The following is a 16,401-nucleotide window of genomic DNA, read 5'->3' on the forward strand; positions in this document are numbered from 1 at the left end:
AACAGTCAAAATCTATCTCCTCCTGGGATTTTCGCGTAACGTGCGCAAAACTTTTTTTACATGAACTTTGGACCAACACGGTCATCGCACAGCGGCCGGATTTTCTTTAAAGCGAAACATTATTTTTTAATAATTCACTCAATGTTGCAGTTTTATGCAAATTATTCTTCTGCCTCTAAATCATACATGCAAAGTGACACGTTCATGGCATTTGGCAAATATGTTGAGGGTTAGTCCAAATATCACTGAAAGCAATCTTACTCCAATTGGCCAAAGGGGGGCGCTATACGAAGCGTTTGAAAACTCAAACTTTAAAGGGGCATAAGTCATGCCTCCTTTTGTTTGAAGACATGCAACTTGCTTACACGCGTGCCTTGACTCAAGCTGAAGACATCTGTGTCTTTGTTAAGTAAGCTCCGCCCTTCGATTTTCCGCCTTTTGGAGCAGTTCGTAAAACACTTAAACCATCTTTTATTCCGGAACTTTCGCGTCACGTGCACAGAACTTTTTTTACATGAACTTTGGACCAATATCTAAAGATCTGTCAGATCGGATTTTTTAAAAATTGAAACATGCTTTTTTAATAATTCTATCAACATTGCAAGTTTTATGCAAATTATTCTTCTGCTTCTAAAACAAACATTTAAAGTAATATTTTCTCACTGTGCAGAGCTGTGCATAGCTCACATGGTAAGGCCTTTGTCTATCATTCCAGAAGTCCCCTGTTCAAGCCTTACCTCATGCATTTAAAATACATTTTACAACATTTTGCCGTGAAAACCCTGGTACTGCAACTGAACATGGCAACCCGACCAAACATGGCAACCTTCTTAAGCAAGGGTATAAATAGTGGTTGAGTTGAGGCCACTCCCCCCCTCTCAGATTGTTTGAAGCCGCATGGTGCTGGTGGTTGCTGCTACTCACTGCTACATTATGCAGCAGCTGCAGGTCTGTACACTGTTCATTATTCCAACAACTATTCCAATTTCTAACAGTTTCATTCATTATACTTACCCATACTATAATTTGTCTTTTAGATTTACCTCACCTGAACATACCTACCTGATCCACTCGATACACTGGCTGTGTATGATGGAGGAACAATGTGTCACTTGGTAAGCTGACCATGTGCTCTGAAATGTTATGTTGTTTTTGGTTTTGGTATCTAAATGTTAAACGATTTCTTTTGGAATGTAATGCTTGTATGTTAGCTGCAACGTTGATTATTGAATTGATGTATTTTGAGTTTAATGCCAATGCCTAGTTGGGGAGATTAATGGAATTATTTTGTTTCAAGCCTGTAGTGCAGCAGATTATTTGAATTTGTTGTTTTTCTATTCATTTGGCCTTTTTCTTTGATCCAGGCCAGGTTTATTGCCTAGAACTGAATCTGAAAGATGGCGAGCCTGCAGAAAGACTGACACAATCCTGTCTGACCTATGGTTATGGGTAGGAAAAAGCAGCCGCAGTGACACTCATTCCTAGTTTGATTTGATTTTGAAGTAATGACTTTGAGTTTCTTTATAAAGTAATGATGTTTGAGTGCATTCATTTATTCGTTTATTGTTTCAAACCATGCAGGGGAAGCTCAGCCTCACACCTGAAGCCCATCTGACAATCAGCTGACAATCAGTACCAGCTCCCAGATTGCTTCATTGAAGCCAAAGAACGGCAGTGTAAGTGGGTTCATTATTCTGAATTGTGTGGAACGGGCAGATTGAACACCTCTTCTCTAACTTGTGGCTCAACTGTAATTATTCTGAAGCTCACCTCATTTCTCTCTCCCTCCCCCACCTAGGCTGGCTGGGTTCCAACACCCCCCAATTGGAATCCATAGTCTGCTCTGCCCACAGGACGGCAGCCCCATGTGAGCGTCTAAAGTTCCAAGTTTTGACCCCCAGCCGCCTTCCCCTCAACGTTTTTCAATAAAAACAATTTAAGTTTAGTTAAGTCTGACTCTGCTAGCCACTTACAGAAAATAATGCTGCCAAATATTTTGCAATTGCAAATCCTTTGTGTAAATAAACTGAAATTCATACTATTGCATGACTATTTCTTTATCATGTTTCACAAGCATCTGGGTCTACAATGCCAGGGGTGTAAAAGTAACTGAGTACATTTACTCAAATACTATCCTTAGTATAATTTTGAGGTATTTTATACTTCACTTGTATAGTCTTACTTCTAGGCTACTCCAGTAAATGCTCATGCGTTGCATTGCATTGTGAGCTTGTAGATCTGCTATTTTCAAAAAAATTCAAGTTGATGCCAATACCTTCGTACTTTTATTCAGTATTACTATTTATCTCTATATATTCATGTTATTCCTGGCACCGCCCCTGTTATCCTGTTCATATCCTGAAAAAGGTGGGGGCTGAAAAAGCTGTCCTGAAAAACATCATTTGATTTCCTGTTGTCCTTGCATTAAAGTGTCAGTAGTTGGGTTCTGGGTTGCCATGTCTGCTTATAATAAGCAATTTGTGTCTCGTTAAGATTTTTATTTATCCAGCCCCCACCATGCAGTTGTACAGTGAAACCCAAAATTCAAAAATGGCAAAAATAAACTTTGCCAAAAATCTAAAAATGAAGAACTCGGGAACGGGAACAAAAGGCAAAACTCAAGAAAAAGGCAAAAATAACAAACACTGCACTAGGCTATGGGGCCCTTGCAACTCTCACTGAGATTTGTTCATCTCGCTCTGCAGCTATAGACAGAAAATCACACAAATCAGTACACAGTATCTCTACAGTGATGTGATCATGACGGATTTGTCCGATATCATATTCTATCTAATTGGCTAAAATTGAATTCCAAGGTTTGCAGGATTGCTCCTTTTTGAACAAATTGTCTCAAACGCAGCCTGCTATGTGTGTGAGATTTTGCACACACATTCCCACTAGGCCAAGGAACAGATGCCACCCTTCTCACATTGGCCTGTTATAGAGTCACCAGTGGGCCAAAAAAAACACCTGACCTGTTCGGAAGAACACTGCTTCTAGTTTCTCTTTGATGTCTTCTTTGCTTTCCCTTGATGCTTTTGCCTTGGCCACTTTATCGCTGCTTGCAGCTATATTTATTATTATTATTCCGCCACTTTTTCTCTAGCGGCTAGACCGTGCAGTCGCTTTTTACGAAACTCGGCAGTATGGCAGAGGACTATGCCAAACGGCTAAAACGCGAAGCTCGCAACAATCTGCCAAAGGGTGGCGCTGTAGGAAGCCTTTGAAAAATGCCAACTTTGAACTGGTGTAGCTCATGCCCTGTTTCAGGTACAGCAATGAAACCTGTATACAATTATGCGTCTCCTCATGCCGAACAACTTTTACGCTCTGACTTTTGACCTCTGACCTTTACCTCTCCCACAATTTTGAATTATATGAAAAACAGTCAAAATCTATCTCCTCCTGGGATTTTCGCGTAACGTGCGCGAAACTTTTTTTACATGAACTTTGGACCAATGTGGTCATCGCACAGCGGCCGGATTTCTTTTAAAGCGAAACATTATTTTTTAATAATTCACTGTATAATGCAGTTTCATGCAAATTATTCTTCTGCCTCTAAATCATACTTGCAAAGTGACACGTTCATGTCATTTGGCAAATATGTAGAGGGTTAGTACAAATATCACTGAAAGCAATCTTACTCCAATTGGCCAAAGGGGGGCGCTATACGAAGCGTTTGAAAACTCAAACTTTAAAGGGGCATAAGTCATGCCTCGTTTCGTTTGAAGACATGCAACTTGCTTACACGCGTGCCTTGACTCAAGCGGAAGACATCTGTGTCTTTGTTAAGTAAGCTCCACCCTTAGATTTTCCGCCATTTTGAGCAGTTTGTAAAACACTTAAACCCGCTTTTATTCCGGAACTTTCGCGTCACGTGCACGGAACTTTTTTTACATGAACTTTGGACCAATATCTAAAGATCTGTCGGATCGGATTTTTTTTAAATTGAAACATGCTTTTTTAATAATTCAATCAACATTGCAAGTTTTATGCAAATTATTCTTCTGCCTCTAAAACATAGATGCAAAGTCACATTTTCATGATGAAATACTGTAGAGGGTAAGTCCAAATATCACTGAAACCAAAAAGAATCATATTTGAACTGGGGACCCCCCACCCTGACGTGAGTAGGGGTTTCCCATGATCTGGGCCTTAGGCTAGATGCAGAATAGAGCTGGGACGTTCGCGAACGAATCGAATCTTTTGAACGGCTCTTTGAAGTGAACGATGGGATCCGGTTTGCGCAGTAGAGAGCCGTTCATTTGGGGGGAGACCCCCTCCCCCCAATTCAACATCTCCTTGCTACTCCACTGAGTACTGACTGAGTACAGTGAGTGAGTGAGAGAGAGAGAACAAGTGGAGGAGCGAGTTCATTGTTGCCTGCTTGTTTTTTTTAGGTGTTTTATGAATAACAAAAGTCAAGGTAGCTTAATTTACACACACATTTTATGAAAAGGGTAAATACTAAATTGTGATCTCAACTGTCAGCAGAGGAATGTGGTGCCACCTTGTGGATTCATGTTTAAACAAATTCTTCTTAAAAATATATAAATATACAAGGAGCCAAATGAGCCAGTCTTTTGAACGGCTCTTTTTAGTGAGCCAGATCGATGGTACTGTCTCACTTCAAAGAGCCATAAATCCCACCTCTAATGCAGAATAGACCCAAACACAGCTGCCCAGCAATTTGCAATCAAACCACACCCAGTATAAAGCCAGACTTTCTGCAGTAATTTGCTCAGTGTGGTCCACAACACTGGAGGTGTTACAGGCAGCAGGTATGTACTCTTTATTTATTTCAACAACTATTCCAATTTCTGACAGTTTAATTCATTAATTATTTATACTTACCCATGCAATAATTTGACTTTTAGATACCATACCTACCTGATCCACTCGCTACACTGGCTGTGTGAATGAGGAACATTGTGACTTGGTGAGTGACCATGTGCTCTGTAATGTTATGTTGTTTTTGGTTTTGGGATCTAAATGTTAAACAATTTCTTTTGGAATGTAATGCTTGTATGTTAGCTGCAATGTTGATTATTGAATTGATGTATTTTGAGTTTAATGCCAATGCCTAGTTGGGCAGATTAATGGAATTATTTTGTTTCAAGCCTGTAGTGCAGCAGATTATTTGAATTTGTTGTTTTTCTATTCATTTGGCCTTTTTCTTTGATCCAGGCCAGGTTTATTCCCTAGAACTGAATCTGAAAGATGGCGAGCCTGCAGAAAGACTGACACAATCCTGTCTGACCTATGGGTAGGAAAAAGCAGCCGCAGTGACACTCATTCCTATTTTGATTTTGAAGTAATGACTTTGAGTTTCTTTATAAAGTAATGATGTTTGAGTGCATTCATTTATTCATTGTTTCAAACCATGCAGGGGAAGCTCAGCCTCACACCTGAAGCCCATCTGACAATCAGCTGACAATCAGTACCAGCTCCCAGATTGCTTCATTGGAGCCAAAGAAAGGCAGTGTAAGTGGGTTCATTATTCTGAACTGTGTGGAACGGGCAGATTGAACACCTCTTCTCTACCTTGTGGCTCAACTGTAATTATTCTGAAGTTCACCTCATTTCTCTCTCCCTCCCCCACCTAGGCTGGCTGGGTTCCAACACCCCCCAATTGGAATCCATAGTCTGCTCTGCCCACAGGACAGCAGCCCCATGTGAGCCCCTAAAGTTCCAAGTTTTGACCCCCAGCCGCCTTCCCCTCAACGTTTTTCAATAAAAACAATTTAACTTTAGTTAAGTCTGACTCTGCTAGCCACTTACAGAAAATAATGCTGCTATAATATTTTGCAATTGCAAATCCTTTGTGTAAATAAACTGAAATTCATACTATTGCATGACTATTTCTTTATCATGTTTCACAAGCATCTGGGTCTACAATGCCAGTGGTGTAAAAGTAACTGATTACATTTACTCAAATACTATCCTTAGTATAATTTTGAGGTATTTTATACTTCACTTGTATAGTCTTACTTCTAGGCTACTCCAGTAAATGCTCATGCATTGCATTGTGAGCTTGTAGATCTGCTATTTTCAAAAAATGTCAAGTTGATGCCAATACCTTTGTACTTTTATTCAGTATTTACACTGAACAGAGGCCACCCTTCTCACATTGGCCTGTTATAGCGCCACCAGCGGGTAAATTTTTGCAAAACACATTTTTGGAACAAAATGCTTCAAATCCTGCATGCAGCGTCCGATTGCCGTGAAAGGCCCAAGAACACGTGGCACCCTTTTCACTTTGGCCTATTATAGAGTCACCACTAGGCCAAAAAAAAAACCTGCCAGAGTCCTGTTCGGTCCTGTTTTTCTTTGATATTCTTCTTTGCTTTCCCTTGATGCCTTATTGCTTTCCTGCTTTTTATGCCTTGGACACTTTATCGCTGCTTGCAGCTATATTTATTATTATTATTATTCCGCCACTTTTGCTCTAGCGGCTAGACCGTGCAGTCGCTTTTTACGAAACTCTGCAGTATGGCAGAGGCCTATGCCAAACGGCTAAAACGCGAAGCTCGCAACAATCGGCCAAAGGGTGGCGCTGTAGGAAGCCTTCGAAAGTGCAAACTTTGAACTGGTGTAGCTCATGCCCTGTTTCAGGTACAGCAATGAAACCTGTATACACTTATGCGTCTCCTCATGCCGAACAACTTTTACGCTCTGACTTTTGACCTCTGACCTTTACCTCTCTCACAATTTTGAATTATATGCAAAACAGTCAAAATCTATCTCCTCCTGGGATTTTCGCGTAATGTGCGCGAAACTTTTTTTACATGAACTTTGGACCAACACGGTCATCGCACAGCGGCCGGATTTTCTTTAAAGCGAAACATTATTTTTTAATAATTAACCGTATAATGCAGTTTCATGCAAATTATTCTTCTGCCTCTAAATCATACATGCAAAGTGACACGTTCATGGCAGTATGGCAGAGGACTATGCCAAACGGCTAAAACGCGAAGCTCGCAACAATCGGCCAAAGGGTGGCGCTGTAGGAAGCCTTCAAAAGTGCAAACTTTGAACTGGTGTAGCTCATGCCCTGTTTCAGGTACAGCAATGAAACCTGTATACACTTATGCGTCTCCTCATGCCGAACAACTTTTACGCTCTGACTTTTGACCTCTGACCTTTACCTCTCCCACAATTTTGAATTATATGAAAAACAGTCAAAATCTATGTCCTCCTGGGATTTTCGCATAACGTGCGTGAAACTTTTTTTACATGAACTTTGGACCAACACGGTCATCGCACAGCGGCCGGATTTTCTTTAAAGCGAAACATTATTTTTTAATAATTCACTGTATAATGCAGTTTCATGCAAATTATTCTTCTGCCTCTAAATCATACATGCAAAGTGACACATTCATGGCATTTGGAAAATATGTAGATGGTTAGTCCAAATATCACTGAAAACAATCTTACTCCAATTGGCCAAAGGGGGGCGCTATACGAAGCGTTTGAAAACTCAAACTTTAAAGGGGCATAAGTCATGCCTCGTTTCGTTTGAAGACATGCAACTTGCTTACACGCGTGCCTTGACTCAAGCGGAAGACATCTGTGTCTTTGTTAAGTAAGCTCCGCCCTTAGATTTTCCGCCATTTTGAGCAGTTTGTAAAACACTTAAACCCGCTTTTATTCCGGAACTTTCGCGTCACGTGCACGGAACCTTTTTTACATGAACTTTGGACCAATATCTAAAGATCTGTCAGATCGGATTTTTTTTAAATTGAAACATGCTTTTTTAATAATTCAATCAACATTGCAAGTTTTATGCAAATTATTCTTCTGCCTCTAAAACATAGATGCAAAGTCACATTTTCATGATGAAATACTGTAGAGGGTAAGTCCAAATATCACTGAAACCAAAAAGAATCATATTTGAACTGGGGACCCCCCACCCTGACGTGAGTAGGGGTTTCCCATGATCTGGGCCTTAGGCTAGATGCAGAATAGAGCTGGGACGTTCGCGAACGAATCGAATCTTTTGAACGGCTCTTTGAAGTGAACGATGGGATCCGGTTTGCGCAGTAGAGAGCCGTTCATTTGGGGGGGAGACCCCCTCCCCCCAATTCAACATCTCCTTGCTACTCCACTGAGTACTGACTGAGTACAGTGAGTGAGTGAGAGAGAGAGAACAAGTGGAGGAGCGAGTTCATTGTTGCCTGCTTGTTTTTTTTAGGTGTTTTATGAATAACAAAAGTCAAGGTAGCTTAATTTACACACACATTTTATGAAAAGGGTAAATACTAAATTGTGATCTCAACTGTCAGCAGAGGAATGTGGTGCCACCTTGTGGATTCATATTTAAACAAATTCTTCTTAAAAATATATAAATATACAAGGAGCCAAATGAGCCAGTCTTTTGAACGGCTCTTTTTAGTGAGCCAGATCGATGGTACTGTCTCACTTCAAAGAGCCATAAATCCCACCTCTAATGCAGAATAGACCCAAACACAGCTGCCCAGCAATTTGCAATCAAACCACACCCAGTATAAAGCCAGACTTTCTGCAGTAACTTGCTCAGTGTGGTCCACAACACTGGAGGTGTTACAGGCAGCAGGTATGTACTCTTTATTTATTTCAACAACTATTCCAATTTCTGACAGTTTAATTCATTAATTATTTATACTTACCCATGCAATAATTTGACTTTTAGATGCCATACCTACCTGATCCACTCGCTACACTGGCTGTGTGAATGAGGAACATTGTGACTTGGTGAGTGACCATGTGCTCTGTAATGTTATGTTGTTTTTGGGATCTAAATGTTAAACAATTTCTTTTGGAATGTAATGCAATGTTGATTATTGAATTGATGTATTTTGAGTTTAATGCCAATGCCTAGTTGGGCAGATTAATGGAATTATTTTGTTTCAAGCCTGTAGTGCAGCAGATTATTTGAATTTGTTGTTTTTCTATTCATTTGGCCTTTTTCTTTGATCCAGGCCAGGTTTATTCCCTAGAACTGAATCTGAAAGATGGCGAGCCTGCAGAAAGACTGACACAATCCTGTCTGACCTATGGGTAGGAAAAAGCAGCCGCAGTGACACACATTCCTATTTTGATTTTGAAGTAATGACTTTGAGTTTCTTTATAAAGTAATGATGTTTGAGTGCATTCATTTATTCATTGTTTCAAACCATGCAGGGGAAGCTCAGCCTCACACCTGAAGCCCATCTGACAATCAGTACCAGCTCCCAGATTGCTTCATTGGAGCCAAAGAAAGGCAGTGTAAGTGGGTTCATTATTCTGAACTGTGTGGAACGGGCAGATTGAACACCTCTTCTCTACCTTGTGGCTCAACTGTAATTATTCTGAAGCTCACCTCATTTCTCTCTCCCTCCCCCACCTAGGCTGGCTGGGTTCCAACACCCCCCAATTGGAATCCATAGTCTGCTCTGCCCACAGGACGGCAGCCCCATGTGAGCCCCTAAAGTTCCAAGTTTTGACCCCCAGCCGCCTTCCCCTCAACGTTTTTCAATAAAAACAATTTAACTTTAGTTAAGTCTGACTCTGCTAGCCTGCTAGAAAATAATGCTGCTATAATATTTTGCAATTGCAAATCCTTTGTGTAAATAAACTGAAATTCATACTATTGCATGACTATTTCTTTATCATGTTTCACAAGCATCTGGGTCTACAATGCCAGTGGTGTAAAAGTAACTGAGTACATTTACTCAAATACTATCCTTAGTATAATTTTGAGGTATTTTATACTTCACTTGTATAGTCTTACTTCTACGCTACTCCAGTAAATGCTCATGCATTGCATTGTGAGCTTGTAGATCTGCTATTTTCAAAAAATGTCAAGTTGATGCCAATACATTTGTACTTTTATTCAGTATTTACACTGAACAGATGCCACCCTTCTCACATTGGCCTGTTATAGCGCCACCAGCGGGTCAATTTTTGCAAAACACATTTTTGGAACAAAATGCTTCAAATCCTGCATGCAGCGTCCGATTGCCGTGAAAGGCCCAAGAACACGTGGCACCCTTTTCACTTTGGCCTATTAGAGTCACCACTAGGCCAAAAAAAAAACCTACCTGACCTGCCAGAGTCCTGTTCGGTCCTGTTTTTCTTTGATATTCTTCTTTGCTTTCCCTTGATGCCTTATTGCTTTCCTGCTTTTTATGCCTTGGACACTTTATCGCTGCTTGCAGCTATATTTGTAATTGTAATTGTCCACCAACTCCACACTCCATCTAAAAATGTTTTGTGCCAGCCTGCCAGGGAACTCTAAAGCAGATTTGTGTTAAAAGGTTTAAAAAATATTCAAAATAGTTCAAGTTTTTGTTCAAGATTTTCTGTCCTTTTGGGCTTGTTTTCATAAACCTTGTTGCTTATTTCTCTCGCAAAATCTGGCAACAGCTCGAAGGCCAATCACTGACACCATGCATTCACAGAGATAAGCACATGTATTTATAGACACAAACAAGTGTTCAGACATTCACATGGATATAGTCTATCATGTCTGCATTTGTTTCTGGAAATACTTGTTTTCCAAGGTTCTTTTCACTGTTAGCCTTGCTCATTCTTCCCTTTTGTTTCTGAAAACAAAAGCAAAAGGCACTTTTCAACACTTCTTTTCATTGGAAAAAAGAATCTGAACAGTATATTTACATAACAACACCTTTACAAATGCCCTCCTTTCTCACTGTCAATGTTCTAACAATTTTCTGACAATCCACTGTCTTGCAGATGGCAAGCGTGAAGTTCTCAAGTGGAACATCTGTACATCAGTGCATGGTTCCCAAACTTTTCAGGTCGAGACTCAAAAGAGAGAAACCATATAGTGGAAATAGGAAATAGCAGATCTACAAGTGCACAACGCATCACTTTGTGCCACGTTGCGAGCTTGTAAGTCAGATATTGTCTTTACTTTAATTATATATTTTAAAAAAAACAGCTTATGATGGATGGTTGCTGGTATTAGCTGGTCTTATATGGTCATAGGCTGCTTTAGATGCTATACCAGGCTGGACATGCTGGTCAGGCTGTCTGGCTGGTTTGTCAGCCTAATTGTTTATAGCTGGTCTAAGCTGGACTCTGCTGGTCTGTGATGGTCAGCCAGCTGGCTGGCTGGACTGACCAGCAAAGCAAAGCTAGTTGGTCTCTGCTAGTCAAATGGGTGGACTGACCAGCAAAGACCAGCGGCAGCTTAGCAGCTGGACATATCTGGTGACTGGTCAGATGGTGTGTATCGGGTGAATTGCTGGACTGGACAGACCAGTAAAGCCCAGCTGATAAGCCAGGCTGTCTTCCTCCATATATGGGCATTCCCATATGAAGTCCTGTTAGATATGGTCTTGATATTGATGACATCAAGGATCTCCATATATGGGCATAAAATAGATTCTGTTAGTGTGGTTCCCCTGACATCACAGTGATGTCAGAACGTGATGTAACTCGAAACGTCACTTTCCCCTCAATGCAGTCTGTAAACTTCCGGTTTCACTATAAGCCAATAGATGTGTATGTAGAAGACCTGGCCCCATGAAGTGAACAGGAGTGACGCGACTCTCTCTCTGAATACAAAGACTCTGGCCCAAGGCTGCCGTTGTGAACTGTACAAGCCTGTTGTGGCTCTGCCAAAATTGGCAAGAATGCTTTTTTATACAGTATATAAAACTGGACTAGACCTAATAACAGGAAAACAGGGTATAGGCCTAACAAATCGATATATCACTGAATTCTCCTTTAAGTGACAGGTATGCAGTACGTGCAGCATTTCTTATCTGAGGAAGGAGGAGAAATACCTCAGCTTCTCAAGATTAGAATCTTTGGGGGAGTGTCTGCGTTTACCTGCTTTGATAAAGAGGAGTCACTTCATGAGAGTGACATTATGTCATCAGTTTGTCCATACAGTACTACTTCACTGTAACTGAGCTGTCATTTTGGAGAAGCAGGGAGGATGGAACAACGTGTGTTTCTACTACTCCTCGTCTTGGGGATGCAGTCTGCAGTGCAGGGCTGGACAACCGCCTTCTGTAGGGGTGAACCCTGTCCACAATATAGTGTTGTAGACATCAATGAGGTAAGTAATCTATTGTGTTCAAAGATAATTGCAATAACTAGATACCTTACCTGTCTCTAAGGGATTATAGATAGATAGATAGATAGATAGATATATAGATAGATAGATAGACAGATAGACAGACAGACAGACAGACAGACAGACAGACAGACAGACAGACAGACAGACAGATAGACAGATAGATAGATAGATAGATAGATAGATAGATAGGACCAGAATTCCTGTGATGAATTCCTCTCAGGGACGTGCTGGCCATTGGGAAAAGCGGGACAACTCCCGAACGGCCGGTTCATTCCCGGCCGGTCCAGGCCAGCCATTAGGAAAAAAATAAAAATAAAATGTCGGCCTTCGTTCCATTTTGGGGGCTGGGCGGCCAACAAAGTAAATGGTCACTGTCGGGCAGAAACCTCATATCTCCAAGTTTCAAATTTGTACATTTCTTTGCAAAGCAAAGCCCTGCTTCATCATACAAGGCTATCGCACAAAAGTAGTGAAAACAGCCGATCTACAAGCACACAACGCCTCGTGGTGCGAGGCGTTGTGTGCTTGTAGATCGGCTGTTTTCACTAGTATTGGACATACAAGGTTTCCACCCGACAATGACAAAATATAACTCATGTAATCGGCCCGCCGCCCACTGGCTTGTCACTTGTCATGATCTGAAATGGCAAATCTTTGAGTAGCAGCTCTCTCTATAGCGCGCAATGAGGGCCTCTACAACTCTTTTTCCCGGGCTGAATCAGGGGCCCAGCACTTCCCTGATTCCTGCACACAACTAATAGAACTTTAAGAAGAGTTTTGTTTTCTGTTATTTGCAGGAGTTTGAGACGCGACAGTATGTTCGCTCCAGATGGATTACCATCAATATCCATAGTAGTTCCAACAATGATTTGATGATTGCGCATCAGACCTTAAGGTCCTACTGTGAAGGTTTGTAACAGGAACTCAGTTGTATAGTAACAATCTGTGGTGTTGGTTTTACTCAATACAGCAGTGTAGAAACACAAGTAAAAGTCTGGAATTAAACATTTAGGTCTACTTGAGTAAAAGTACCAAAGTATTTGTATAAAAATGTACTTAAAGTGACAAAAGTAAAAAGTATGCATTATGTAGATGTCAAGTTTTCTAATGTATAAAATGTATAAAGAATCTTGTAGATCGGCCATTTTTGAATGGCCGAAATGTATATAGGGTTGAATTGGTTAATGTATGTTTTGTAATAATCAATGAATCTACAAAGTTTTCAAATAAATGTTGTGGGTAAAAGTACAATATTTACCTCTGAGATGTAGTGGAGTAAAAGTAAAGGTATTGGAAATTTGATACTCAAGTACAAAGTACAAATACCTTGAAATTGTACTTAACAGTACTTAAGTAAATGTACTTTCCATCCGGTAACAGTTCAGTCTTGTGACATTTGTTTGCTTGTTTTGTTTAAAGATGTGTTCAAAATACATAGCTCTTACCATATTAGGTTTACTTAAGTTATGATCTAACACAATGGTTTAAACATTTTCAGGGGTTCATCAGACAATTTCATGAAAATGCGCTGTAAGGGCCGAGGCATCTCGTGTGCTAGTAGGCTACAGGTGGCGCGGCCCCGCCTATACAAACAATGGCCATGTTACTTATAACTGATGTGCACAACCCAAATGCACTGGTAACAAACGCCTTCAAAAGACTTTGTGCGTCAAGGCATGTTGTTTTGGACAAGACAAACTACATTCCAACTTTCCAAGTGCTTATCAGGGTGGCTATGTGTGATTATTGTATTACTTGTGCCCGCAGAGCGTGCAAGTTTTGTTTTGATTCATGGCTCTTTGTATTCTTTGTCTTTGTTTTTAATTGCTCTGTATCCTGCCAGTAGCAATTGGGAGTGGAGTGGGTGTAAGAGCCATTTGAGGCATCTTGTTATTTAGGCTTAATTGATGGTGTCATAGCAGGGCTGGGTAAATGCCTTGGTTGTCTGGGTTACAGCCAGGTATTTACTCCCTAAGTCCCTAATCAGCCTCAGGTGTTGCCAGTGGCAGAGGCAAACCGGTTTTTGACTGTGATTCATGCTTTGACTGTTTACCTATTTACGTATGTATATATTCTATGTCAAAGTATAGGACACACGTCTGAACTCCCTCTGCAACCAAGTATGGGACTTGGGCACTACATGCGCAAAAGACCTTTTATATAGCCTACAAACATTTTTTTTTTTTGAAAATACATTTCTTTTACAGTTCAATTATTTAGTACAAGGGTCTTCAACAGGGGGTCTGGGACCCCTCAGAGTTACTCCTCCAAATCTTTGTGTGAACATTTTTTTCTCCTTTTTACATTTAACCACTTGAACCCTAGCGTCCATATTCTGAGAACTTTACCCAGAAATAGCAGATCTACAACCTCACAACGCCTCGCAGCGCGAGCTTGTAGATCGGCTATTTTCAACAGAGGTTTGGTGTAGAGGGGGAAAAGAGCACACTAAGTACAGAGTGAAAGGTCAAGTTTATTAAGTATTGACGGTTCAAGTGGTTACATATCTGATAACACAAATTGAAATGAATCCAAAATACACTGATGATTGTGCTGTCAAACGATGAAACTATATGGAATCTGGGCTTCATCTCTCTCTCTCAGCTAAGGGGTCCTTGGACTTGACAACGTTGAAGACCCCTGATTTAGTAGGTTCATGATTCTTCTCTCTTCCAGGTGCTGAGCTTCCCATGAACACCTGGCCAGTTCTGATCACATTGACAGAGGGAGAGAACGGGCTGAACGGCTCAGAGTCTCTGACTCTGTCATGGTTTCTGGAAGATGATACGGTGCTGCCTGAAACCAACGATCTCTCCATCGTAGAAGAAGTCAGACCTGCTGCCACTGTATATGTCAGGTAAGAATGACGGATCCAAGAACTATTTGCATGATACTGTATAGTCGTTGTCGGGTGTAAACCTTGGGGGAAATCTCGCTTTTGCGAACGGCCATCATTTCGACCGGAGGGTTAGCGACTCACTCCACGGAGGTTAAGGTTAGGGTGAGGGTTAGAGTCGGGTGTCGAAAAGATGACATGTTGTAACAGCGACACGCTCCCTAAACCTTGTATGTCCAAAACCGTTCCTTTCTACAAGCACACAACGCCTCAGTGCGAGGAGGCGTTGTGTGCTTGTAGATCTGCTATTTTCACAAGTTTATAACTCTCAAAAAATATAAAAATAAAAAATATCCACAGAATTAATTGATGTTGTATGCTGATGTCTTTTTTTAAAACCTGTTTTAGTCTGGTTTCAGTAAACATACATAAAACATTAAGGACAACTTTGTTTTTTTACATCAAGGGTTCATATTTTAGATTGTAAGAGAAAAGAAAAGATCTGCTTTCTATTGTTTTAGTGATTTTAGTATTTTGATTTCAGTGGGTGGGGGCATGCATGCAAGTGGCCAAATATGTATTTTTAGACACAATAAGCTGGCAATTCTTTAGTTACTATTTACACCAGCCCCCATAAGTCACATCTGCCCATGAAAGATTGCGGTGCATCTTGGGAATGGGCTTATTGTGTCTAAAAATACATATTTGGCCACTTGCATGCATGTCCCCAACCTGGGGGCATGCATGCAAATCAAAATCTTTATATTTATAATTTTGATAAAATCTTTACATTTTAACACTCATCTTTTCTTTTCTCTAATGACTAATATGAACTAATATGAAGAAGAAAAAAAACAAAGTTGACCTTTAAATTGTTTAATTAAAACAAGTTTAGAGGTTACTTTGGAATATGAAAAGGATTATCAAAATATAATAATATCACTTCAAATAATATCTCTCAGTCTTGTTCATTGTCACATGACTTTACTTTGCAGGGTGTTCGATACTGTAGTGTCCTATGAGGATGGAAAGGACAATGCAGAGAAGCTCCGTAAGGCCCTGGCCAAGGCTGGAAAATCTTTTGAGGAACACAAGTACACAGGGGCAGGATTCGACTACCCCTGGACGTATTACCTCCTACACAATGAGGTGTGGGTGTATGCTGCCTGAGAACAGAACTCAACTCAACAGGACTTCTGCAGCTTGCTGTCGTTTCTCATTTTATTGATTTTATGATGTCATTAACTCAATGTTTTTCAGTTGGGCCTTTTGACTCAGAGGCTTTCAGTAAGTGACCAAAAATACACAGGGAAGGCAGATTTGCAAAACCTTCACCACGGACGTGGGATTATTCCCTTTTAATCAGGCCGATACCTTTGTACTTTTATTCAAGTAAACTATGAATACTTGTACTTGAACGGGGAATTGATACTTTTAATTCATTAAACATGTGAGTACTTCTTTCATCACTGCTTTTACCTGCTAATTAACA

This window comes from Nannobrachium achirus, assembly GCF_963921795.1.
Source record: "Nannobrachium achirus genome assembly, chromosome: 6".
Classification (NCBI taxonomy): Eukaryota; Metazoa; Chordata; class Actinopteri; order Myctophiformes; family Myctophidae; genus Nannobrachium; species Nannobrachium achirus.